This window comes from Acinonyx jubatus, chromosome D1, assembly GCF_027475565.1.
Source record: "Acinonyx jubatus isolate Ajub_Pintada_27869175 chromosome D1, VMU_Ajub_asm_v1.0, whole genome shotgun sequence".
Taxonomy (NCBI): domain Eukaryota; kingdom Metazoa; phylum Chordata; class Mammalia; order Carnivora; family Felidae; genus Acinonyx; species Acinonyx jubatus.
Window position 1 is genome coordinate 96413926 of NC_069390.1, and position 25074 is coordinate 96438999.

Here is a 25074-nt window from a genome sequence, read left to right on the forward strand (position 1 = left end):
GGCTGCCCTGGCTCTCACTGCCAGACCCTACGAAACCGGGTTGGTGGGATGGAGCTCCCCCTGCTGGATAGCCCAGGAAACGTGCCCCAGTCTCACCCGGGTGAGCTCCGCCCAGGGAAGTGACAGTAGGATATGGGTGTTGGGTACCTGGGGTCCCTGAGACATCCCCGCCAGGCTCAGGGACATGGATGGAGCCGACAGAGGGGAGAAGATGGACTGTGAGGTGCCATTTGGTAGCCATCATTCTACCGGTTCCCTTCCTCTGCACCCCCTCCACCTCTCCCCGCTTTCCCTAGATACCCCAGGATCAGACCTGCCAGGCCCCTAGCCCTCCAGAGCCACCGTTACATCTGGGAAGACCACCTCCTGTTGCTAGCTGCCCACCTGTCACACCTGCGGCCACTTCCTCCAGCCTCTTCACTGGCCTCCCTGGGCTCAGCACCTGCCTCCAATGGCCATCCATATAGAGGACACGGTCCCCTCTCCATACGCACCCTGGCCCACAGCTGCTGCTTTAGGACAGCCCAGGACAGAAGCCTCACCTTGCATCCCAGTCCTCTCCACCCAGCCCCACAGAGCCCTGAGATTCCACTTCCCTCCAGCCCCACACATGAGGGAACAGGGGTGAACTTGAGAGTGAACGATTATAAACCGCACCCCATCATGGATGTGCATGGATCTGGCTAAGAGTGAGTGGGTGTGCAGGTGTGCATGCCTCCCCACTACCACACATCCTGTGGTACCCCAGGATGAGGTACCCCACTACCTCATCCTGTCACTGAAGCTTCCGGAGCTCTAGCCCCACGAGGAAGCTCCCCCAGCTTTCCAGAACCCCTCAAATCACCTCCACACTCAAATACCAAGCTCCTGCTTCCCGCTGCCCATCATCTCAGGCATCACAGGCTGATCCCCTAAAAGGGCCAAACAACTCAGACCGGACCATGGCTTCCGCTGGCCACTCAGAGCCTCAGTCACCTCTGTCTGGTCAGGTCCCCTTGCCCACCTTCAGGAATTGAGAGGTCCAAGAGGCCTGGGGGTTCCCAGATCATGAGGTCTTCCGGCGGGAAACTTACACAGCTTCTAGGCCAGTCCTGTGCCAACTGGTTCTCCTTAGACTGGGGAAGAGACAACCCAGGAAGTGACAGGGAGAAGTTCCCACCTTCCAGACTCTTGGGCCTGGCCAGAGCAAGCCATGTACCATTGACGGAGAGGGCCCTGGGGACATCTGGGCAGGGCCCCCACAAGGTGGCCATCTGTCCTCACTACTCGCAACTGCCCACAGGTAGGGCCCTGGGCGAGCAGGGGGAGGAAGGAAGCCGCGTGGCCTGGTAGCCACAGTCCCCAGAGCACCGGACCAAGAGGCAGCCATCTGCAATCTCCGGGTCTGCCTTTTCCTTGCTCCTGGGCCAACAAGGCCCAGCGGATGCCAGATCGGACTGGCTTGCGTGAACAGTGATGGGTGGGGGGCAGGAACGGGTCACCCCCAGGGCAGCTTAGGAAAGCCTCCACCTTCTAGCTAGGAGAAACTCCTCTCCCAGATTCCCCATCTCATCTCCAATCCATGGGCTGAAGAGGCTTGGGGGGGGCCTTCATCCTCCCCACCAATACTTTCCCTCTCAAGAGCCCGCCTGCCACCCAAGATTTGTTGTGGGGATCACTAAAGGATGGAGCCAACCCTGCCGGAGGCTCAGGAAGCTCTGGAGAAGAAAGGCCCTGCAGAAGGTCAGGACAGCAGAAGGGAGTGTATAGGTAAAAAGGCCTAAGAAGGAGCTGGGGCCGATACAGCCTTTCTGGCCGTTGACAAGAAAAGCAGTTCATGCCATCAACCACATTTCCAGCCGGCTTCCCCTGGCCTGACCCCCTCGCCCCCCACCAGCCAGAACCCAGTCCTCACGCCCAAACCAGAACCCAGAGACAAGAGGTGTGCAGAAGGGCCACAGACTTGTACAGAGAAGCTCATAACCCCGGCCCCAGCCTACGTCCTGCTAACCTTCGTGCAATTTTTTTATCACAAGGCAGGGTGGATCACTGTACCGTAATCCCTCCACTCTGATTTCAACAGGGCGTTTGTCCAAACATGTACGGGACAGAGAGGAATGGGCTGCGTGGCATGGCTAGGTGGGCTCCAAGGTCAGTACCGCGGTGCCCTAAGGAGTGCAGCGTCGTTTTACAGGACCCTCTCGTTGGCCCAGTTCCAACTTCCTCGTGGTTTCTTTGAATGCAGAAATTGTGCACATCGAAAGAAACAGAGCTGAAAGGAATTAGAAATTATTCTGTAGTTAAACTGGTAATCCAAAAGGTCTGTGAAAGATCTAAGGTTAAAACAAAACCCCTGAATTACATTTAACAGAGATGAATGTGTCGTCCTTTATGTAGGTTCAAACCTCAGTCACACACATTTGGGATTAGCAATTCCCGGCTCGGTTGCCGTTCACGTAAACTGTTGCATCGACAGCACGTTTCAAATGAGGTTAACTGGGGCGCCCTGGTGGCTCAGTCCGTGAAGCATCTGACTGTTGGTTTTGACTCAGGTCACGATCACCGTTCATGGGTTCAAGCCCCACATCAGGCTCTGTGCTGACAGCAGGGAGGTTGCTTGGGATTCTGTCTCTCTGCCTCTCTCTTTCTCTCTTAAAATAAATAAATCAACTTCAAAAAAAAAAAAAAAATGAGGTTAACAACTTTGGGGATTTGCTGAAGTTGGTTGACCCGGCCCCACAGCTGGTTAACTTAGCTATTCGGTAACGACATCAATGTGCCCAGCTTGTTTCCTTGCCTGCTTGGGTGTTTATTGGTTTTATTTTGTTTTTATATATTTCTGCCCCAGTTAGCCTCAGTCTACGTATTTGCCTTCAAGTCAGGTCCACTCACAGTCACAAGATAGCTGCCCCAGCTCTAAGCATCACATCCAGGCTCAAACTTCTAACAGAAAAAGAGGCCAGCTCTTCCTCTTTTTAAAAGGGAGGGAATCTTTCCCAGAAGCCCCTGGGCTTCTCCTCCACCTCCGTGGCTACAATTGTGTCAGGTGGCCGGGTCCTTGCCTAAATCATTCATTGGAAAGGGAAATGGGCTCACTACGACTCCTTAGCCAGTTCTGATCCTCCCTTTGGTGCATGGGGACTTGCTTAAAATCAGGTTTTGAGTTAGGAAGGAGGGAAAGGGGTGATGGAGAGAAGAGAGACGATCAGTCTCCTTCACCACTGCATCTGGGCAGTTCAGACTGTCTCGAGAGACTGGATTAAAAACATAGGCAGGGTGCCCGGGTGGTTCAATAGGTTATGCATCTGACTTCGGCTCAGGTCCCGATCTCACAGCTCATGAGTTCGAGCCCCGCGTCGGGCTCTGTGCTGATGGCTCGGAGCCTGGAGCCTGCTTCAGATTCTGTGTCTCCCTCTCTCTCTCTGCCTCTCCCCCACACACACACTCTCTCTCTCTCTCTCTCTGTCTCTCAAAAAATAAATAAATGTTAAAAAAAAAATTTTTTTTTTAAAGCACAGGCAGGGGCACCTGGGTGGCTCAGTGGGTTGAGCCTCCAACTTCAGCTCAGCTCATGAACTCACAGCTCGTTGAGTTCGAGCCCGCGTTGGGCTCTGTGCTGATGGCTCAGAGCCTGGAGGCTGCTTCGGATTCTGTGTCTCCCTCTCTTCCTCTCTACCCCTCCCACACTCATGCTCTGTTTCTGTCTCTCAAAAATGAATAAACATTAAAAAAAACTTTTTTTAGGGGCACCAGGGTGGATCAGTCAGTTAAGCGCCACTTCAGCTCAGGTCATTGATCTCGCGATCTGTGAGTTTGAGCCCCGTGTCAGGCTCTGTGCTGACAGCTCAGAGCCTGGAGCCTGCTTCGGATGCTGTGTCTCCCTCTCTCTCCCTGCCTCCCCCCCCGACACACACTCTCTCTCTGTCTCTCAAAAAATAAATGTTAAAAAAAAATTTGTTTTTTTTTAAAAAGCACAGGCAGGGGCGCCTGGGTGGGTAAGTGGGTTGAGCATCCGACTTCGGCTCAGGTCATGATCTCACAGCTCGTGAGTTCGAGCCCCACATCGGGCTCTGTGCTGACAGCTCGGAGCCTGGAGCCTGCTTCGGATTTCTGTGTCTCCCCCTCTCTCTGCCCCTAACCCACTCACATTCTGTCTCTGTCTCTCTCAAAAATAAACAAACATTTAATAAATAAATAAATAAATAAATAAATAAATAAATAAATAAATATTTTTTAAAATAATAAAAAATAAATAAAAAGCACAGGCAAAGCCAAAGCAGGGGCTCCTGGGCCAATCCCAGTCCTCTTCTGCCCAAGCGTGGGCTCTCGGCCCAGCCGGGGCTGGAATTAACACCCACTGTACCAACAGCCATCTATGGAGCCCCTATTGTGCCCAAAACAAAAGGAACGAAAGAGAACTGTCCATTCGATTTCTGATTCAAAGAGTTTATGACATAATTGGAGGAAGGAGACAGAATGTATGACGGAACCAAAAAATAGTAATTCCGTTTGCATAAACCCCACGTGAAAATCAGCCAGCTTTCCTATGCCTAAGTAGAAAAATAGTAATTTAAGATTGGCACCCAGCAGCAGAGGAGCGGAGACAGACACTCCATGCTCTTGGGAACACAGAGGAAGAAAAGTGGTGTTACTAAAAATAATAGCAGCCTTAACTATAGTCAGTTAATAGTTATAGTTAATAGTAACAACAAAAATGGACATTTCCAGATACAGTGAGACCATCCCTTGCTTGGGGAGAGTTGTCAGGGAGGCTGGGTGACAAGAGACAATACAAGGAGGCTCCTGCAGGCGTGTGCCCACCTCACTTCTAAGATCTTTGTGTCCTTGCTCTATAGAAAATAGGACATTACAATGGTTTTTCTAAAAAATAGAAACTCCTAAATTTCTAAGGGTGCCGAATGTGCTGGGCCCAGTGCTGGGAGCTTTGGGTACATTAGTTTACATTAGTTGAATTCTGAATGATCCACATGCTCCCTTGAAGCCCTTTTAAGGGTTTTGGAATCATTCTTTCCTTTAATATTCAGGCAAACGTGGTCCCACGCCACACGCTCTCCAAGATTCCTGAGAATTGCCAGGAATGACCCGGCATTTTCTTGATTCCCTCTCACTCTGATTTCCTCTTCTTTCTCAATCTTCCTCTGTGCTCCGGAGTCTCTGCTTTTTTTTGTCTTCACGTTGACCTGCAGAAGTGGGGATTCTGAAACCAGACCTGGGGTGGGGGCAGGGAGAATCCAGGAAGGCTTCCTGGAAGACCGGGCAGTGTTTTCTGCCTTTTCCTTCATTTCCCCCTCCCCCCCCCACCCCCACAAACGTTACTGACATAAAGCAGAACCTAAGAGAATTCTACCGAAAGTTGGGACTAACTGGGGAAGAGCTGGAAGTTTTCTAAGCCTAGCAAACAGCTCGAAATTTAAAAGCCAGACCTCCTGTCCTCCAAGTCCCTCTCCTGCCCTCCACACCTCCGGGGGTGTCTCCAGCCTCTATCCTCCAGCCTCCAGTCCAGCCGCTGGGCTCCCTCACACCTGCCCCACTTGTTTCGCACTCTTTCTGCATCTTCCTCTGGGGGTGAGGGCTGGCTGGAGAGCTTTATCTGTCACAGTCAGAAGGGTCCTTTTCCTAAACAAGGATCCCTGTCTCCCCGCCAACGGTTAGTGCCTTTCCCTAGAATGCAAAAGCAGCTAGAGACACACGCTCGATTCACAACAATCTGTGACACAGTGACCATTGTTTACACAGGGAGGAACTGAGGCTCAGTGTGCAGTTAAGAAATCTGCCCAGTGTCACAGAGCTACTACACGGTGATGTGTGGATTTGAAACCGGTCTGTCGGCTCCAGAACCACCCCCTTTAACTATGACACTCATCTTCAAAGAGGCGAGGCTAAGGGAACCTTGAAGGATGGGGAATATACCAGGCAGAAAGCACAGGCAGGTGCAGCGCCCGGACCAGCTGAGCTGACCAGCAGGCCAGAGCCGGCCCGGAGGCAGGGAGCCTGGGAAGGGGCTGGAACAGAGGAAGGGCACCCCCACCTTAGCATGGAGGCCCGAGGGAAGGAGATCAGGGGGTAGACTGGGAAGCTAATTAGGGGGGAAAACTTAGTGGACAAGTGGGTCAAATCCTACAGGAGGACCCACCTTGGAGGGTGAGAGAGAGAGAGGAGCCAAGAATCATCCAGATTTCTGACAGGCAACTGTCACTGTCACTGATGCTCACTGAGGTAGTGGCCATCAGGAAGGCGGGGAGGGGGTGTTTACGATGTGTTCGCATTTGCCCACGTGGAGGTGGAGGTGCCTTTGAGGCGCCGATGAGAGAGATGTGCATAAGTGTACATGTGTCGGGGTGCGGTTCTGCAGCTCCGGAGACAAGCCCACACTGGAGAGGCGGTCACGGGCCTATGGATGGTAATTAAAGCCGTGGGGAGGAAGGATGAGCTCACGCAAGGCAGCCTGTGGAGGGAGAGGCAGAGGGCCTCAGATACCACCCGCAAAGCACTCCGGGGAACGGAGGGCCCAGGAGAACCACCCAACGAGCTAGCTGGGCTCTTCCTGGCATTGAGACGTCCCAGGGCTTGCTTTCCATTGACGTTTCCAGTGGGAACCTCCTCCACGCTCCTCTTCTTCCTCTTGTACTCTGTCCCTGTCAGGTGCAGTTTCTGGTAAGAGTTGAAACTCTTCAATAGCGCCCACTTGGCAAAGGAGCCCTTGGGGTCTAAGCAGCCTGGGGACGCCCCTTTCCAGTAGGACTGTAGAGTGCACCCACTTTCTTGGGCTAAGGAGATCTTCCATGGGCCAGTGCCAATTGTGAGTGGCTAGGGTGTCCAAGGATCACAGGGTTTTCTTCTCCCCCGTCCACCTGTGCCCTTGCTATGAGCTACTCAGCATGTGAGGTCCCCCTCCTTTTAGGACATTTTAATGCAACCTTCTTTCCTCCAGTCTGGGCAATGGAGATATTCCATTCAAAGGCAGCTGTGAATATGAATGTTAGTATCCCTGCGGGTGGGAGTTGAAAGTCCTAGGGGCCGGGCTGCGGGAGCACCCCCAGTTGGGGGCAGCAGAGTGAAGCATGTAAAAGCGCAGTCCAGGGGGTGCCTGGGTGGCTCAGTTGGTTAAGCGTCTCACCCTTGATCTCAGCTCAGAGCTTGATCCTAGGGCCGTGAGTTCAAGCCCCACATTGGCTCGGCTCCACGCTGGGCTTGGAGCCTACTTTAAAAAAAAAAAAAAAAAGCAGTCCAAATGAGATGACATTAGGGACGGCTGGGGAGTGGGCATGTCCTGCCGCGGCCTGGACAACTGCTTTCATTGATTCACCGATCCACTCTGTAGGGAAACACTGTGAAAGACTGAAATGGACCGAAAAGATTATTGGGTGTCCTGACCAGCACGTGTGTGTGTGTGTGTGTGTGTGTGTGTGTGTGTGTGTGTGTTTACAACCTTTCATTGTCTTTGAGGTGTTTTACAGCTCTGAAGTTGTAGAAAACTGGTAATAATGCAAATACTCATTGTCATTAAAAATGCAACTGGTGTTCCCTGGAGTGCTATTGATTACTGCCGGGTGGATGGACCCATTTTACATCTGTCTGTGACTTCATTCAGCGATCCTTGGCCTGTTGTGAGAGACAGCGGAGGGAGGGGGGCAGAGCAAGAAAGAGACAGAATCCCAAGGGAAAGAGATCAGGGGGTAGACTGGGAAGCTAATTAGGAGGAAAACTTAGTGGACAAGCGGGTCAAATCCTACAGGAGGACAGACCTTGGAGGGTGAGAGAGAGAGGAGCCAAGAATCATCCAGATTTCTGACAGGCAACTGGGCCGATGCTCTTGACTTCAGATCCTCTGGAAATCCAACCTTTGCTCTTGGAAAACGATTTCTGGTGTCTTTCTCCGCTTTCCTTTTATGAAGGTCAAGTTCTACCTGCAAAACGGAGTTTGTGGTGCAGATCCGTGGTGTTTCTCTCTGGAGGAACAGTCCGTGCAAACCGGCCGAGAGCCACATCAACACTTGACAGTTCACATCTGGGGCCGGAACTAGCAATAACCTGTAACCACTCGGCTGGTGTCTCAGTCTGATCAGGCTGCTATAACAGAGTACTGTGGACTGGGGGGCTTAGAAACAACAGAAATTCATGTCTCAACAGTTCTAGAGGCTGGAGCAGCACGGTCAGCCGGAAAAGAGGACAAGAGACATCTCTAGGTTCCTTTTAGGAGGGCGCCAATCCCATCATGAGGACCCCATCCTCATGACCTGATCGCCTGCCAAAGGCCCCACCCCCTAATGCCATCACACTGTGGGGGGCTAGGAATTCAACACATGTGTCTGAGGGGGAGACAACATTCAGTCCATTGCAGCTGGCCACCTCCCACCCATGCCACCCGGATGCCAACCATCATTCTAGACATATTTGGCCCTATCATTTTCCTGCCTAAAACCTTTCAGCTTCCAGTCCCCTAAGAATAACGCCCATGATGTACAAGGCAAGCCACACCAACACTGCTTACAACTCCAGCCTCGTCTCTTCACTGCCTGGCCCCTACCTCATTCTCCAACGTCACAACTCTTGGTAGTTCACTGCACACCCTGAGCCAGCTCTCCGTGACTTTACTCACGCTGTTTCTGCTGCCTGGAGAGCCGGCCTCACCTCCTTTCCCTTGCCAACTCCTATCCCCTGGGAGGTGTGGTTCAGATGTCCTCCTTCCCCCCTCCTCCCACACCCCTCCCCGCAGAAGCTCTCTGCTCCAACGTGCCCTTCTCCCCATTACTGTATCACACCTTTTCATATCTCTGCCCCCACTTCCACTCAACTGTTGGCTCCCTGAGAACAGGGATTGTCTCCTGTACTGGGTTGAACGGTGTCCCCTCAAAATTCACACCCGCCTAGTACCTATGAATATGACCTTGTTTGGAAATAAGTCCTTTGCACATGTAATTAGTTACGATGAGGTCATACTGGGAATAGGGTGGGCCCTAAATCTAATATGACTGCTGTCCTTTTAAGGAAAAGGAAATTTGGAAGCAGAGACATACAGGGGAGAATACCATGTGGAGACAGAGGCAGACCAGAGTGATGACTCCACAAGCCAAGGAACACCAAGGATTGTGGGACACCACCGAAAGCTAGGAGAGAGGCAAGGAACAGAGTCTTCTCTAGAACCTTGGAGGGAGCATGACTCTGCTGTCACCTTGATTTGGGGCTCTATTTTTTCTTTTAAGTTTATTTATTTATTTTAAGAGAGAGAGAGAGAGAGAGAGAGAGAGAGCGGTGGAGGGGCAGGGCGAGAAAGAGACAGATCCCAAGCAGGCTCTGCGCTGTTATGGCAAAGCCCGACTCACGGCTCGAACTCACGAACCAGGAGCTCATGACCTGAACTGAGATCAAGAGTCAGAGTCTTAACCCACTGAGCCACCCAGGCACCTCTGATTTGGGGGCTCTGGCCTTCAGAAATGCCAAAACAAATTTCACATGTTGTTTTAAGCCATCGAGTTTGTGGTGCGCTGTTACTACGGCCCTAGGAAGCTGAGAGACATTTTGGTATGGGGGGGGGTCACTGCTGAAAGAAACACCTAAAAATGTGGAAGTGGCTTTGGAATTGGGTAATGGGTAGAGGCTGGAAGAATTCTGAGGTTTATGGTAGGAAAAAATCTAGACTGGCTGGAAGAGGCTGTTGGTAGACATAGGGACATTCAAAGGGATTCTGGAGATAGCTCAGAAAGAAATGAGAAGAGCTTTAGAGAAAACTTGCGTCGTCTTAGAGAACACATATGTTGTCACGAACAGAAGACTGCTATCCTGTGAATGCTAAAGGTGCTTCTGGTGTCCAGCTCATGTTACTGGACACCGGAGGAAAGACGACTCTTGTTATAAAGAAATCCTTGTCAATTTGTGTTCTACCATTGGTTAGGAAGTAGAACTTGGATAGCTAGGAGAGAGATTTTTCACACAAAGTATGGATCCATGGCCTGGATTTTCCATATCATTTATATCAAAACGTGAGAGGAAAGAGAGAAACTGAAAAATGGATTGTTAAGCAAAAAGGAACCAGGGGGCTCCTATGTGGTTCAGTCCGTTGGGCGTCTGACTTCGGCTCAGGTCATGATCTCACCTCAGGTCATGATCTCACCATTTATGAGTTCGAGCCCCACCTTGGGCTCTGTGCTGACAGCTTGGAGCCTGGAGCCTCCTTCAGATTCTGTGTCTCCCTCTCTCTCTGTCCCTCCCTTGCTTGCCCTCTCTCTTTCAAAAATAAATATTTTTAAAATATTAAAAAAAAAAAAAAAGGAACTAGCATTTGATGTGGAAAATTCTCATCCTATCTAAATACTGTGCTCCAGAGCTAGGGCCAAGGGTATGACTGAACAACTTTTGCTAAAGAGCTTAGGCATGTTACCTATGGATTCAATTACCCGTCTCACCAGATGTCGGGAATAGAGGTGTGATTATCTAGGAAAGACCTGTGGAGAAACTTCGGACACAGATAACTTGTGTTCTAGTCTCACATGTCCATAGATGGAGGGCAATTCGGCTCCAGGAAGGCTCATGCACAGAGCCCCATCCACACTCAATGTAAATGACTTACTTGATGAGATATGGAATTTTTTTGAGTTGATAATATTTACACTATTTTTTTAATGTTTACTTATTTATTTTGAGAGAGAGAGAGAGAGAGAGGGCATGAGTGGTGGAGGGACAGGGCAAGAGATGGAGACACAGAATCCGAAGCAGGCTTCAGGCTCTGAGCCATTAGCACAGAGCCCGATGCAGGGCTTGAGCTCATGGACCGCGAGATCGTGACCTGAGCCGAAGTCGGACGCTTAAGTGACTGAGCCACCCAGGTGCCCCTTGAGTTGATAATATTTACAGGAGATTTTAGAGTTCATGATAGAATGGTTAAGACTTTTGAGAATGGTGAGATAGGGTGAATGTCTTTTTCATATGAGACAGGTAAGAATTTGGGGAGACTACAAGGTGGAATGTAGTGGACTGAATATTGTCCCCCCAAAATTCGTGTCTACCCAGAACCTGTGAACGTGAACTTTATTTGAAAATAAACATGATTGCAGTTGTAATCATGTTAAGATGAACTCACACTGGATTAGGTAGACCCTAAATCCAGTATGACCGATGTCCTTTGAAGAAGGAAATCAGGAAATAGAGACACATGGGACAGAATGCCATGTGAAGACTAAGATAGGAATGACGAGTCTATAAGCCAAGAAACACCACCGATTGCCAGAAACCACTGGAAGCTAGGAGAGTGTCATGAAACCAATTCTTCTCTAGAACCTCAGAGAGAGCATGACCCTACTGTCACCTTGATTTCAGACTTCTGGCCTCCAGAAGTTGTAAGCCACCTAGTTTTTGGTACTTTGCTACTGCAACCCTAGAAACAAAGAGCTTTCTTGTTAGAGCCTTAGACCTCGTTATCATCAGCACATCACTAGAATCCCCTCAGAGGCTGGAACCTGTACTAACACTCAGCCACCGAATCTGCCTGCAATCACCATCTTTTTAGCCCTCAGGGAGGGACCTTAAGTAGAGGATGAGTAGATGTTAACCAGGCAAGAAGGGGGAATAGTGTCCTGGCAGAGGGAACAGTCTCTGCAAAAAGCTAGTTGTGATAGAGAACATTTCTTGGATGAGCAAGTGACAAAAAGGTTAGCAGTGGGCACCTGGGTGGCTCAGTCAGTTAAGCGACCAACTTCGGCTCAGGTCACAATCTCGCATTTGTGAGTTCAAGCCCCACATCGGCTCTCTGCTGTCAGCCTGGAGGGCACTTTGCATCCTCTGTCTCCCTCTCTCTGCCCTTACCTGCTCATGCTCTCTCTCTCTCTCAAAAATAAACATAAAAAAAAAAAAAAAAAAGGTTAGCCGTGAAAGAAAGGAAGGAAGTGGAAGGAGATGGAACCACATAAAAGAAACCAGGTTAGATCAGCAAGGGCCTTGTAGGCCAGACGAAGGGGACTGGAATGCATTCTGTGAGTAAAAAGAAGCCATTGGTAAGGCTCTGGTATACACAATAGATACACTTGAACACCCACAGATAGATGGTTTCGGCTCAGGTCGTGATCTCACAGTTTGTGAGCTCCAGGCCCGCGCCGGGCTCTGTGCTGAGAGCAGAGAGCCTGCTTGGGATTCTGTCTCCCTCTCTCCCTGCCCCGCCCCCACTTGCTCTCTATCTCTCCCTCGAAAATAAACCTAGGGGCACCTGGGTGGCTCAGTCAGTTGAGCATCCAACCTCAACTCAGGCCATGATCTCACAGTTCATGGGTTCAAGCCCTGTGTCGGGCTCACTGCAGTCGGCACTGAGCCCGCTTCGGATCCTCTGTCCCCCTGTCTCTCTCTGCCCCTGCCCCGCTTGCAAGGTCTCTCCCAGAATAAATAAACTTTAAAAATAAATAAATAAATAAATAAATAAAACCAAACTTAAAAGACACACACGCACACACAATGAGACAGTCACGACACCCACTAGGATGGCGGGGTTCCCATATGACTCAGCAACTTTAATCCAAAATACCCGCCTACGCAAGCTGAAAATATATGTCTATATATACCTTGTACACTAATATTCATACAGCATTATTCATAATGGTCAACGAATGGAAACAATCCAAGTGTCCCTAAATTGATGAAGAGATAAACCAAATATGCTTTAGCCACAAAACAGCCATTTTATTTTATTTAGCCATAAAAAGGAATGAAGTATTGATACATACTATGATACAGATGAGCCTTGAAAATATGCAGAGAGAAAGAATTCACATAAAAGGCCATATATTATGGGATTACAATCAGATGAAACGCCCAGAGTAGGCAAATCCACAGAGACAGAAAGTTGACGAGTGGTGGCCGAGGAACAGGGACTAAAAAGATGGCTTCAAATGGGAACCCGGTCTCTTTCGGGGGCGAGGAACGTGTCCTAAGATTGATTCTGCTGATAGCTGCACAATTCTGTGACAATACAAAAACCCACCGAGTTGTATACTTTAAAATGGTGAGTTTCATGATACGTGAGTTGTATGTCAATAAAAACAAAAAGGACGCCACCGACTAGTTTTGAGCTGGAGAGCGATGGGGTTTGTCGGCATTTTTGAAAGAATGTGCTCTGGCCCCGGAGTGGAACACAGACTGGAGGCAGAAAAATCCTGACAGTTGCGAGGCTGTAACAGGGTCTCAGTGAGGGGTGATGGTGGCCCACACAAAGGAAGCGGACGGAAAAGGTCAGATCCAAGAACCATACAGGTTGGATGTAACACGTCTAAACATACACAGTCACAACTGAAGTGTGCAGAAACATGACTTTATCGCTCTATAACTGAATTTAACTTCATTTTTGTGGTGGTTTTAAATAATGTCCTCAGGGGCGCCGGGGTGGCTCAGTGGTTAAACACCCAACTCTTAGTTTTGGCTCAGGTCATGATCTCACAGTGCGTAGGTTAGAGCCCCGCGTCGGGCTCTGTGCTTACAGAGTGGAGCCTGCTTGGGATTCTCTCTCTCTCTCTCTCTCTCTCTCTCTCTTTGCCACTCCCTGGCTTGTTTGCTTTCTCTCTCAAAAAGTAAATAAATAATGGGGCGCCCGGGTGGCTCAGTCAGTTGAGTGTCCGACTTCAGCTCACGTCATGATCTCACACGCCGTGAGTTCGAGCCCCGCGTCAGGCCCTGTGCTGACAGCTCAGAGCCTGGAGCCTGCTTCAGATTCTGTGTCTCCCTTTCTCTCTGCCCCTCCCCTGCTCATGCTCTCTCTCTGTCTCTTAGTTTTTTTTAAAGTAAATAAATAAACATTAAAGTTTTTTTTCATGTCCTCAAAATGTGGACCAAACTTAGTGACTTACTTTTAACTAACAGAGTGGGGCTGACGGTGCTGTATAACTTTCAAGGCTAGATTATAAGAGGATACATCTGTCTGTCTGTCTGCCTCTCTCTTTGTCCCCCTCAACTGCTCACTCTGGACAAAGACCACCACCATGCCATGAGGATACCCAACCATCCCCAAGAGGACCCCCTGTGGACAGCCGTCAACAGCCAGCATCAACTTGGCAGCCATGTGTATGCACCGCCCCGGAAGCTGGTCCTCACGCCAGGGGAGTCCTGACATAACTCCAGCCCTGAGCCCTTGGGTTTTCCACCTGTGACCACAGTCATCGCAGAACAGAGACAAGCTGCACTTGAGCAGGCTCCAGGCTCTGAGCTGTCAGCACAGAGCCCGATGCGGGGCTCGAACCCACGAACCGTGAGATCGTGACCTGCGTCGAGGCGCAACACTTAACTCCTGTGGCTCCCCAGCTTCCTCGGAAGGAGTGCCTTCCCGTGTAGTAGAGCAACTACATTCAAGTGCTCGCTCTGTGGTGAACAGTGTTTTTTTTCATCCACACATTCAGTTCGCAGTGGATCCTAGATCACTACTCTGTGCCAAGCGTTTGCCGGAGGCCAGAAACAGGGAACCACACTACTCGTGGAGCGAACAATAAGAAGGACGAACACACACAAATAATTATAGTAAAGTCTTGCATCTAAAGTACAAAAAAAAAAAAAAATCAAAGTGCGCACAGGCTTAGTCATAGCAGGGAAGAGGGGAGGATCGCCTCTCCCTGGAAGCCTCCGGAGGGGGAGAAGGGAGGTTGGGTCTCCCCAAGCCAACAAAATGTCAATAGATAATCCCCTAGAGAAGAGCACACAAAAGGACTAGAGAAGCAGCAGTGAAAAGTCACAAGATTGATTTAAAGAGAGACAGAGAGGCATTATTATAGGGCGTAGTAGTAGGCAATTCACAGGAGCTTATCTGTAACCTGCGGACAGTCATAATACCCCTTACAAGGTTGCTGAGTGTAATAAATGAGATCTATCAAACACTTAGCCCAGTGCCCAGCTCAGAGGAAGCTACAATGTAAGCACAATGTTAACGACCATCACTCATTGAATCTTCAGTCTAATGTCAGAAGCATTGCATGAGAATAAAAGTTGAGTCCTTATAGATGTTTGCACGTGGAGAAAGGTTAGCTCAGTCAGTACATAAGCATCTGCTACCTCCCTAAACACTCTATGGTTACATTTTAAAAATTCAGGGATCAGCTAAGCCTTCTTGGAATTTAAAGCCAAACTGTTTCTCTCTTAAGCTCCAGATCTTGCCAATCAGCATCACTTTGCTCACAGACTATTGTATCTGTGTCTGCCTCAGGTCGAAAAATCCATTCAGCAACTCAATTGACTTCTTTGTTCTAGGCTGCAGCTGCCCTCCCCAGAGGCATGGGTGCCATTGACTGAGTGGGTGCAGGCCACCCTGCATTGAACACGTGGGCTTCATATTTCAAAACCATTATGCAGGCAGGATTTAGGGATGAGGCTTGGGGGATGGGGGATGACAGAAGGATTAGACTTGATTTATGGAAAGGTTGGTCTTTGGGGGGACTTTTTTGTTCCTCCTAGGAGAAACTAAGCCTGCTAAACTATTCTACTTGGTGGGAAATTGGATGGCATATATATGTACTGGGCGCCTACTCTGAGGCATGCTCTGTTCCAAAGGCTTCCCCCAAAGATGGGGACAGTGTTGCTTCTGTGACTTCCACCTAAAGCACCTTGCGGGGACCTCACCTGGGGGATGGCAGGCAAAACAGTCCTGGCTCTCAGGAGGCTAGAGTGAGCTTATCATGTGGTTTGGAATTTAGAAAAGTGAGCCCGTAACTTCTAGCAGGATGCCTAGCATTCAGAACCTGCCCTTTGGGAAACAGATTCTGCTATTTCTATTTTCTATTCCTACCCTCTGTCTTTTAAAAAATGCAGTGAAATTTGAAAATAGCCACCTGTCTTGGGCCATGTTTAGAGAACCAAAGGAAAGACTTAACTCAAGCCTGAGCTGAAGTTGAAAGAGAAATGCTGTCCCCTCCCTCTTAGGGGCTAATCCCCAAGCAGATCGGAGAACCCTGGGGGGCAGGGAGGAGTCTTGGCTGGTGGGGAGGCCTCAGGAGATGGAGACAGGCCGGGGTCCTGATTCCCCTGGTTTCAGCTGTTCCAATCACAGCTCCCTTTCTGCCCTGGGGGACCCATGAGAGCCCCCTCCTTGCCCTTTCAATATCTCCCCTGTCACTTGAGCTGGTCTGAGAGGCTTTCTTTCTGTTACTTGTAAGTCACCATCCCTGACTAGGAGAACATCTTAGCCCAAAGGCATGATTCTAAGAGTGAGAATTCTGGGCAGAGAAGGGAGAAACACACACACACACACACACACACACACACACACACACACCCCACCCTTAGAAGCTCATGATCCTTGTGTGCCTCACAGCAGGCCGTTCACTCTTCGTTCATTCGACAAATATCTGTTAAGTGCTAACTGGGTGCCAGGCACCAGGGATAAAAACGAATAAAGAAAGACAGAGCCCCTGCCCCGCAGAGCTCCCATCTGATGGGGAGACAGATGGGTAAGCGGGCTGGGTGAGCGGTACAGGGGATATCAGCAAGAGCCCCCATTCTGGAATTCCCTCCTCCAAGGCACCCCGTTAAAATTAACTCCACCAATTAAAGGCGTCGTTAGGAGACAATGCTGCCTGTCTTCCTCTTTATTTTTAATTACAGGGCCCAGCCTAAAGTTGTCAAACCATTTATAATTAGAGCAGAGCTCTGAGCAGGCCTGGAGAGAGGAGGGAAGAAGGGGTGAGGGACACAGGGGCTCCTGCCTAACCCCTCCCCGGTCCTCTGCCTCCGGTGCAGTGACAGGCCGCTGCCCCACTAATGGACTGGGTGGCTGGGAAGCACTCTCCACTCGCCGTCCCTCCCCCCTGCCTCTCAGCGCATACCCTGATTATAGTCATTAGGGAGTCACCCGGAGAGACAGGAAGACAGGCGGGTGGCGGAGGCCTGGAAGGTGGAGGCGGCTGCAGCTGAGACTGGGCCAGATCAGGCTGGAGAGCAGAGCCTGGAGAAAGAGCAGGGGTGAGGCTCCTCTCCTGCCCTCTCCCTGCAAGGGAGGCATCCATGTGGCCCTAAAACAGCCCACAGCCCGCACAGTAAGAAGGCGTGAGGAGGGTGGGGAGAACAGCCAGCCTGGTGCAGGGGGCTGCAGACAAAGGAGTGCCCCTCAATCTGCCCTCTGGGTGCCAGGTCGGCTTCACTGCCCCCTTGCAACCACAGACAAGTGCAGGGCAGACTCACAGCACTCAGGGCAGCTGCTGGGAAAGGATTTGGGACGGAAAGGGCACGCAGCTGGCTGTAAACTTGACTTGGTGGGACCTGGGTGGTCACCTTCACCTTCTGCTCAGACTCAGAGGGACAGAGCCCCTCCTCTTCCTGTTACTCAGGGAAGCTCCTGTAGCAAACAGGGAGGGTGGTTCAGAGGTGGCCCAGACCCCTGAGTTCCCAGCCCCTGCTGTTGTCTACCTGGGCCAAAGGTGGGGAGGGTGGGGAGGCCCAGCAGGCTGTGAACTGCCCAGAGGCACCAGGGTCTCGATCTTACCAGGGAGGACTAGCCCCCCAAAGCGTCCCCCACCTGGGGCCCCTTCCAATGTGGGGACCAGGGGAATCGGGAACCAACCACCCAACCAAACTCCTCTCTTCATCTCTCACTCTAGCCTGCAGTGGGCAGGGACAGTGTCTTACGTGAGTTCTGTGTTCTTGGAAAACCGCAATTTTACAGAAATCCCCCACCTTTTCTTGTTCCAGGAAAAGGCTCACTGCGGAAAACCACACTTCCCCGTATGACTTAGATGCAAAGACGTCCCCTTGTTTACCTAAGACAACACGAGACACAGACCCTCCAAACTTATCGTCTCGCAAATGATACGCGTGTGGGCGTCTCAGTGGGTTGAGCGTCCGACTCTTGGTTTCGGCTCGGGTCATGATCTCACGGTTTTGTGGGCTCGAGCCCCGCGTCTGGCTCTGCACTGCCAGCGTCCACTGTCGCAGAATAAATCAATAAACTTTAGAAACCAGTAATAAATGAGAAGCCAAACCGTTTGTCCCCACTGGCCAATAGGGACAAAATGCCTGTTCCCCTGACCTGACCAAACTTCAGTTAGGCCACTCTCCCCTAGACTTTGACCCACCCAGAGCCTGAGTCAGCATCAGCGCTTGGGAAAAACCCCTCCTTAACAACCTCTCCCAGGCATCAGCTGACCCGGGGAGAAGAACCTTCCCATTCAGACCACCTGCTTGGCCCATCCCCCATCTGGTTCTTCTAGCCTTTACTTTCCTTTACTACGAAAAAAAAGTCCTTTCTGTCTGACCCTTGCGACGCTGAGGTCCCCTCCTGCTACTGCAATTGTGTTTTCGAATAAAGTCCCCCCTCACTTCGGCCTGATCTGGTCTTCATTTGAGAACAGCCCAGGGAAAAGACTCTTCCCCCTCGAAATTGTCTCTCACAGCCATGTGTCCCCAGTGACTGCCTGGTTAATGGTTAATGGGTGGGAACCCCCCTCTCTCTGCTCCCAACCAGCTTCTGGAAACTCCCCCGTCAAGGCTTCCTGGTTAGTAACAAAAGCCAGCATCTTGAACGCTGACTATGAGCGGAGCTCTGTGCTAAGTACTTTTCACAGGCATTTTGTCAACGTTTGCATGCTGGGCACTTTCTCAGCTATGGAAATTCACGCTCAGAGAGACATGGAGCAAATACGGCACAGGAGTGAGGACGTAGGGTGGCACAGCCACAGGATGGCAGGCGGCTCGGTGGGGACACCCCCCAAGCCTTAAAATACCACCATTTCCTCCTTGCCTCACGGGTCCCTTCTGAGGACTGAATAGCTTGATATGCACACAAGGGTGTGTGGCACATGGTAGGTGATACATAAATGGTACCTATTGTTCTTTCCAGTACTCCTCTGGTGACAATGGCACATGCCACGATGTCAAAAAGGTTGGGTAGTGCTGGGTCCAAGTCATAAAACTAAAATGTATCTCTTTCTAATTTGCCATGGAACTTACTTCTATAAAATCCCACCGTTTGCTTATTATGTTCATTGTTTATTGGCTCTACAACTAGCACGTGAGCTCCCCAAGGGCAGGGTTCTCTATGCTGCTCACTGCCGTAGGACCACCGAATGTCTTCAATGCGTCCGGAACACAATAAATACCGCCAAATGAACGAGCGAACAGAAGAATTCCAAGGCTTGTGTTCCTAAGCATTATGCTCTCAGGCAGCCTTCTGGTCCCAGACCTGCAGCCTCCTTTTAAAGGCAGCCTTAGGGGCACCTGGGTGGCTAGGTGGTTCAGCATCTGACTTCAGCCCAGGTCACAGATCTCACAGCTCGTGAGTTCGAGTCCCACATCGGGTGAGCTCGAGTCCCACTTTGGGGAAACGTAAACCCTGCTTTGGGTGAGCCCCGCTTCTCATTCTCTCTCTCTCTCTCTCTCTGCCCCTCATGGGATTCTCTCTTCCTCTCTCTCTCTCTCTCTGCCCCTCGATCACTTGTGCCCTCTCTCTAAATAAATAAATAAATAAAGGCAGCCTAACCAACTTCTGGCCCAGAAGAAAAAAACACCCAGTGTCTCTTTCCACATCAGTAACGATCTCTTTACTGAGATATGGAATTTGTGGATTCTGGAAATTTTTCACATGCATCATCTGGTTTGAACTGCTATGAGTGTTTTCATCATCTCCAGTTTACAGAAGGAGAAACTGGGGTCCAGAGAGGGAACCCCACCTGTCTGCCTCTCCCTCCTCCAACCCCTCCCTCCCCCCAGATCCCAGCCCCCCACTGCCACCCTCCCCCAGCAGACCCCACTCTTCACCACCCCCACACAGTACCCAGTCCCAGCCCCGGAGCCTCAGAGCGGGGGAGCCTGGCGTCTTCCCTTTCTGCTCTACTAATTATCCTTTTAACTCGCACTGGCGTATTTTTGCCGTGCGATCTGCGGGTTTATTTTTATCCACCTCTCTATAATGGTATCGGGGCCGTTACTCAGGGAAGCTCCCGGCTCTGAGCTGCTCCCCAATTTACAATTGCAATTATGATCTCCGACAGAAACACATGCAGCTGGCGTCAATTTTAAGCAATATTTTGATCATAATAATTAAAAAAGTAACTTATGGCATGCACGCGTTGGATAAATTAATGTTACTCCAAGGCTCTGCTCAAAGGCATGTAAGGGAGAGAGGAGTGAAAAAAGGAGACGGTGCTTGGATCTCTGGGCAGCCTAGGAGTCTGGCTCCAGCACCTGCTGGCTTGTGGCTCGCAAATTAACTTGCGAGCTGAGCTTAATATCCGTGTGTCCTTCAAGTTGAATGCTGCCTGTCCCCACCCCTCCCCCTGACACATGTGAAATTGATGGTTATTAAGGTATTTGGATATAAACAAGCACATTTTCTTGTCACTGTTCCCCGGGCAGGTGACAGGCAGCTGAGAGGATGTTCTCTCTAACTTGCTGTTCTAGACCCAGATGAGAGGAGGACCAGAGGGTTTGGAGGCTGGGACGGAAAATGGCATGGACCTCGGATGTCCCTCCTTCCCAGCACATGCAGGCCTGCACCCATGTACTCATTCATTCCCAGGTACCACTACACACACACACACACACACACACAACCACACACACCCTCACACCTCCACCCATGACAAATTCACATAATGTACACACGTTTATACAAATCTGCTCTCTTACACAGGACTCACAATCACAAACCGTCAGCATACAGACTCGCATGCACACACGAACACACACACTTGCACACACACACGCACACTGATTTATAGGTACCACCTACACCATTATCTGTTCGCAGGCACACGATTCATAATCACAAACAAGGCCTGCACACAGACTCACACAATGAAACTCACAAACATGCGTGTATGCGTGCGCACGCTTTGATGAATTCTCTCCCACACACTCCCCTCTCACGACGCAGGCAGCCCCCAACCCCCACAGCAGGCCAGGCTGCGAGGCAGTTATCAGCAGCCGATTAGCTTCTGAGGGATGGCTGTCCCCACGGAGAAAAATGTGCGGACACACAAACCTTTGCACACCACTCCAAGGATTTATATCCTTTCTGAAACCCGCCCAGGGTCTTCAGCTTTTAAGTCCCCTAATCTGGGGGCCCCAGGCGATCCTGTTCCTGTCCTCACTAGGCTGAGTGCACAAATGGGCGGAGGGAAGAGGGGACTGGGAAGTCCTACTGTCTTTCAAGAACGGTTTCCTTATTCGTATGATTACCACTACTTTGGGTAAATGACAAAAAAGAAATCTATTTAATGCTAAAAAGATGTTGTAATAATAATAATAATAATAATAAAATAATAACCCCTCCCGCTCCTGTCCTGTACCGCCCGGGGGCTGGAAGGCATGAGGCCTTGGACACATGGCAGAGGAGAGCTTCTGAGTCTCAGAGTCAGATGCTTGGTTGGATTCAAATCCCCGCTCCACCGCGCACTGATGAAATGACCTTGGAAAGTGTGTCATTTCAGTTTCCTCCCGTGTGCCTCCCTTACTTCACACAGGACCAAGTGAGGGCCTGAGCGCAGCCTCCTAGCACAGGGCAGGAGCCCAAGACACCTCATTTGCCTAGGGTTTCGTCGCTAACATCATCCTGAAGCCCGAGCTTCCTCTCCCATTTACACAACCACTTCTTTCTCTTGTAGCCTGGCCAGACTTCTCCTCCTCTGCCTCTCCTGCATCCCCTCCGAGGGCACTCAGCCCCCTGGACCCCCACATGCCTGTCCCTCCACAAGCCTCCCTCAGAGGCTACTTCTATCACCTACCAGGGCAGATTGGGGAAAGCTATGGAATTTGGGGGCAAAAGATGAGCATTTTGATTATGAGCCCTTGAAATAAGTCATTTAACCTCTGGGGAGCCTCAGTTTCCCCACTGGTGAGATGGGGAGAATGATGCCTTCATTCCCCATCTGGCAACGCTGAATGAGACCAAGTCTGAGGATGTACTTTGAGTGCAAAGCCCCAGAAACATGTCAGTTGTCACCGTGGGCTTTGTGCCATCACCTGGGGCATCTCGTCTAGAACTGGATCCCATCCGCTCACTCTGAGTCTTCCCCTCAGGGTCCCTCCTCCCTCCCTTTCCTCCAGCCACCACCACCTTCTTTTCCTTCAACTTTCAACCCTTGTTTTTTCCTTCCTCTCCTTCCACTGGAGCCTATCATTGCTTTTCTGCAAATGCAATGGCTGGTTCCCTGCCTCCAGCCTCTCCTATGGCTTTGTCCTGCTCTCAGCGGGGACAGTTCACCTTCTTCAGGCACACCAAAAGCAAAACCCAGGCACTCTAATCCACCTCCTGCCCCCAAGTAAAGTCCACGTCCCTCTGCTTGGTTTTCAGTCTCCCCAACAATCCACCTTATTTTCCACCTGTGAGCAAAGGACAGGTAAGCTGGGCATTTCACCCAATCAGAGCAAACAGTGTACTACATACACCTACATCAGAACCTCCCGGAGCCTTTACTCTGGCCATCCCTCCTCCCCAAAAGTCCTCCTGCTTCCCCTCCAACCCTATAGAACTCTTCTCCAAGCTCAGCACTCAGCTTAAGGAAGCCCCTCCGGCAGGCTTGTCTGGCAGCTCCAACCCACAGAAATCCCTGGCCTGGGTTTTTTTTCCTTTGAAACATTTTTATTATGAAAGATTATAGACATCCAAAAACGTATAATAATGTAACAAAATGTATGCACCCAATTTTTTTTTTTTTAGTTTTACGGTTTTATTTTATCAATGTTATAATGCACATAATTTAAGGAGTTACAGAATTCTACCGGGGTTGATATGAAAAACAACACAAAACACAACAGCAGTCCCCTACTCCCCCGCCACACACACAAACACCCCAGGCGAGGCACCACTCCCTAGAGGCAATGACTTTCACTGCTTTTAGCTGATTCTTGGGATATTTACCTCCATCTCTCTTTAAAATGTGCTTACATTGCTACTTCTTTGGTTTTTTCCATTTTTGGCATTATGTATTGACTTTCTACTATGTAGAATGAGGTTCGGGCTCTCCTCCTTCCTGTCTGTCTGTCTCTCTCTCTCGTTCGCTCGCTCTCTCTCTCTCTCTCTCTCTCTCACACACACACACACACACACACACACACGCACACTTCTCACCCTCCCCACCCTATTTATTTATATTGTAATTTCTGTTAGATCTATAGGTACATGATCTTGACTATAAAGATGCCATTCTGAGGTCTGATCCTTTGTGGGAAGGTTGTAGAGTCTGTTCCCAGTTTCCTGAAATTTCACTCCGTTGTGCCTTGGTAGTGGCCGTTTCTCCACCATCGGACCCTCGGTGGGGCTTTTCAGTAGGGAAACTAGAATCCTCCAGACCTAGAGCGGCTCCAGTTAGTTTCCAACTTCCTTCCTTCGGTTTTCTTTAACCAGAAACCCTTTGATTCACGTAGACAACCTCTTGAATTGCTCCTTCCATTTTCTTTTTTAAGATTTTATTTTTAAGTAATCCCTACACCCAGAGTGGGGCCCAAACCCAAAACCCTGGGATCAAGAGTCACAAGCTCTACAGACTGAGCCAGCAGCCGCCCCTTCAATTTTCTTGCCTTTCCTATTTTCCATCTCTTTGTCTTCTTTGTTCTGTTTTCTGGGAGATGTTTTTTAGACTTCATCCTCTTCTGCTTCTGTGAACTTTTTCATTTCTGTGATCATATTTTTGATTTACAAGAGCTCTTTTTTTGTTCTTTTTTTATAGCATCCATTTCTTATTTCCTATAATTCTCTTCATGTATCTCACGAAGGGTACTCATGACAACTTTTCTGATGTCTTCCTCTCTTGCATACACTTCTTTCTGCTGAGTAGTTTCTTTCTGTTTGTCTTGGCCCCTATCTGTCATGTTGGTGACTTTCCTCATATAAATCGCAATCCTGGATTGTCAGCAACTATGGAAGAGTAGAGTACCAACTGCTGAATGGAAGCTCTTTCTAGGTGAATGGGAGGGACTTGCTGACAGTGAGATTCATGTAGGGTGATTGGCTGTTTCGCTGGGGAACCTCTGATGTCTGTACCTTTAAGCCTTCCCTCTTGAGTGATCAGACTCTCCAGAGAAAACCTCCCGGCCTCCTGCCTCCCGTCTCCAGAGAGTAAAGGCCTGGCCACCAGCATTCAAGGAAGAGGGATGAGGAATTCTCAGCGTCCTGTGTAGACGAGCTCATTTCACACCTGGCCACCCCAACTTTTTCAGCATGGTATCCGTCCTCAACCTGGTATCCCCATCCAGAGATCCTCTATTTTACCATTTCTGGGAACAAACCTCAGTTTTCTGCTGACATGGGGAAGAAGCAACTATCCACCTGCACAGATCTGGGGAGGGGACCCAGAGATCAAAGTTCTCCATTTTCAGCCAGGCCTCCTTACTTAGCTCCCCCGCTTGCCCTACCTCCAGAGACACCAGAGACTGTGGAGAGACTGGGGGGCAGAGGGATTTTTAGATCCACCCTCCCCCACAGCGGTTTCCAGTTTGCTAAATCCCCTCCTTCATTGCTTTTCTAGTTTCCAAACTTCTTTTGCTCTTTGGCCACACCCATTGTCTCCATCTTTGTGGGTTTCCGGCTTTTCAAAAAAAACCTTTTATGGTCACTTCAGTAGGATTTTCAAGAAGAGCAAAATTAATTGTGTGTGTTCAGTTCACTATATTTACCTAGAAGTTTCCATCTGCCTCTCACCTCTGAACGTACGGCCTCATGCTTCTTAATAAAATCCCTTTACTGACATTTTCATGGTTGAACTTCTTTCTAGATATAAATACCTGTCTCCCCACTAACTGTGAGCTTAAGAGGTTCCCTTTTTTGTTTGTTTGTTTGTTTGTTTGTTTGACTGGTTGGTTAGTTTTCTGGTTTTTTGCTTTTGTCTTTTTAGCCTCAAAAACAAACAAACAAAACAAAACAAAAAAACCAAAAAAACCAAACAGCAAACAGCAAAATGGCTGGATAGGGTAGAAGCTTCTAAAGATTTATGACTGGGCCTGTGCCTTCTTGCTATTTAATCTAACTTCTGGGACCTTGACAAATGGGCATTCAACAAACAAATATTTACCAAATATCTACTCTTTGCCAGATAATCTCCAGGTCCCAGGCATACAGCCGAGATCAAACCTGAGTCCCTGCTCACGTGGAACTTGGCATTCAGCTTAGTTAAAACATCCCCAGTG

General features: G+C 49.7%; 1 long non-coding RNA gene across 6 annotated transcripts in view; it reads right to left on the reverse strand.

Moving 5' to 3' along the window:
* The window catches only part of LOC106983908 (uncharacterized), a 285065-nt gene that overhangs the window by 75623 nt on the left and 184368 nt on the right, over window positions 1-25074 (reverse strand). The window contains exon 5 of one of the 6 annotated variants that reach the window (XR_008290621.1): window positions 2035-2251. The exons of the other annotated variants lie outside the window; for them this stretch is intronic. This is a non-coding gene — a long non-coding RNA (uncharacterized LOC106983908). The remainder of the gene's footprint in view (window positions 1-2034; window positions 2252-25074) is intronic. 6 annotated transcript variants of the gene reach the window in all.